We start from the raw sequence: 2,373 nt of genomic DNA on the forward strand, positions 1-2,373 counted from the left end.
ACTCCCAGCTGATCATCTCAGGGGGGCACCTGGACGTAGGGCAGCAGACCTATATTGTCTCCAGTGAATATGCCATGACTGGCACAAAGCTATGACCAAATAGGGCTCTTCTCTTAGACACATGAGCTTGAAAACATCGAAAGAATGTGCAGTTATCCACAGGAGCTTAAGCTAAAATGTCTTGAGTTTGAGAGGGAGGCTAGAGAAGGCATGAGTGAGTTTGAAACTGAGAGAGCAGAAGTGTGAGTAAGGAGGAAAAAGAATGGTGATGGGTAGGTGTCATGGGAAAGAAAAGATGGAGCCCATGAAATTGAGCCAGGGAGAGTTACACAGGTCAAGTTCAGGCCACTTGTAGCTATAAACTAAAGCTGCCTTTTCTGAGATAACCCGAGGAAGTCTTTATTCTCCACAACCACACAGCTGAGAGGGAGAAAGAGAGAAGAGTAAGGGAAGTGGAGGGGGGTAACTGGGTGAGGGGCATTAAGGAGGCACTGGGAGTGGGTACAACTGATGAATCACTAAAGTCTACCCCTGAAACTAATAATACACTATATGTTAGCTAACTTGAATTTAAATTAAAAAAAAAAAAAAAAAGACTTGGGGGGGGTGGGGTGGAAGAGATTATTTACCTAGGACAATGGTTCTCATAGTGTGTTCTAGGAATTCCTAGGGAGTCTTAAGACTTTTTCAGAATGTCTTGGAGGTCAAAACTACTTTAAGGAGAGAAGAGGAAGAAGACGAAAAGGGAGAAGAAGAGGAACCAGAGAGAAGGGAAGAGAAGAAGACATCCTTTTCTCTTTCCACTCACATTTCACACATAGGTACAGAGTATGAAAAGCTTACTGATACATTTTGAAAGTTCACATTACATCTCTTCTTTAAGAATCAAACACCTGTGGGGGCGCCTGGGTGACTCAGTGGTTTAAGCCTCTACCTTTGGCTCAAGTCATGGTCTCAGGGTCCCAGGATCAAGCCCCACATCAGGCTCTCTTCCCAGCAGGAAGTATGCTTCCCCCCTCTCTCTACCTGCCTCTCTGCCTACTCGTGCTCTCTCTCTCTCTGTCTCTCTGTCAAATAAATAAATAAATAAATCTTAAAAAAAAAAAAAAAAGAATCAAACACCTGTCAAATTTTAGTATATTATTAAAGAAGAATAGCCACAATTTCCTGAAAGTCTATTAAAATACTCCCCTTTTCCAACTAATACAAGTGTGACAAGTGAGATTCTCAACTAAAATGATACATCACAACAGAAAGAATGAAGAAATTCAGCCATTTATTAAAACACAAAACATTTGCAAAAATGTAAAACAATAGCATTCTTCTTTATATTTTTTTTAATCTAGGTATCTTTCATTAGAAAAGATGTTATGGTATCAAGAAATAAATTTTCAATACATATATGAATTAATACATATGTATGTTTAAGTGTTTCCAGCTTTTTTTTTTTTAAAGATTTTATTTATTTGTTAGAGACAGAGACAGAGCGTAAACACAGGCAGACTGGCAGGCTAGAAGCAGAGGAAGAAGCAGGCTCCCTGCCGAGCCAGGAGCCTGATATGGGACTCGATCCCAGGACGCTGGGATCATGACCTGAGCCGAAGGCAGCCACTTAACCAACTTAACCAGGCATCCCAAGTGTTTCCAGCTTTAATATCCAATAAGCGCTATATGAATCAGACAGCCCATGTAAACAAAAGCTCTTGGAGATTCTCAGTAATTTCTTTAGAGTGTATAGGGGTCTCGAAACTTAAAAGTTTAAAAATTACTGTTCTAAGTGATTTTAACGCCCCTTCATTGTTTTGCTTTTCATCCAACCTGCAGGACACGCTGGCCTCCAACATCTCCCCGCACATCACACTGCTCCCCACCCCATCCAATGCTTTCCCAGCACCACAAGCCACTGTGCTCTCAAGTCCTCTTGAGAAGATGGGAAGCAAAAGTGAGTATGCCTGGGATTCTGCGAGGCCTCTCTGCACCACCTAACCTGCAGGCACTGTTTTTAATTCACCCTTTAATTATAACCTTAAGTGATAACTCTCCAGCTGTTTTCATTTAGCAGAAGCCTGTTAACAAATTCAAATGAACTCCCTTCCTAAGTATTATTCACGGAGTTGGCTTCATATTGAAATATCTTCCCTTCTGGGAAATTATTTATTTCTCTTCAGAGTTATGCTGATGTCACTTTACACCCTCTGTGGGGACACAAAATGCTAGATGGCCTTGATTGGGTCTTGCTGTGGCCAGGGACAGTCTTAAGGACTCTACATGCGTGACTTACTTGACTTTTATGGGTAAGCCTCTTGGGGTGTCCGAAAGTGTTCAGTAAGCAGGACCTGCTCAGGAAATGAGGATTGTTGTTAAAGCCTCTCA

Source organism: Mustela lutreola, chromosome 6 (assembly GCF_030435805.1).
Source record: "Mustela lutreola isolate mMusLut2 chromosome 6, mMusLut2.pri, whole genome shotgun sequence".
NCBI lineage: Eukaryota > Metazoa > Chordata > Mammalia > Carnivora > Mustelidae > Mustela > Mustela lutreola.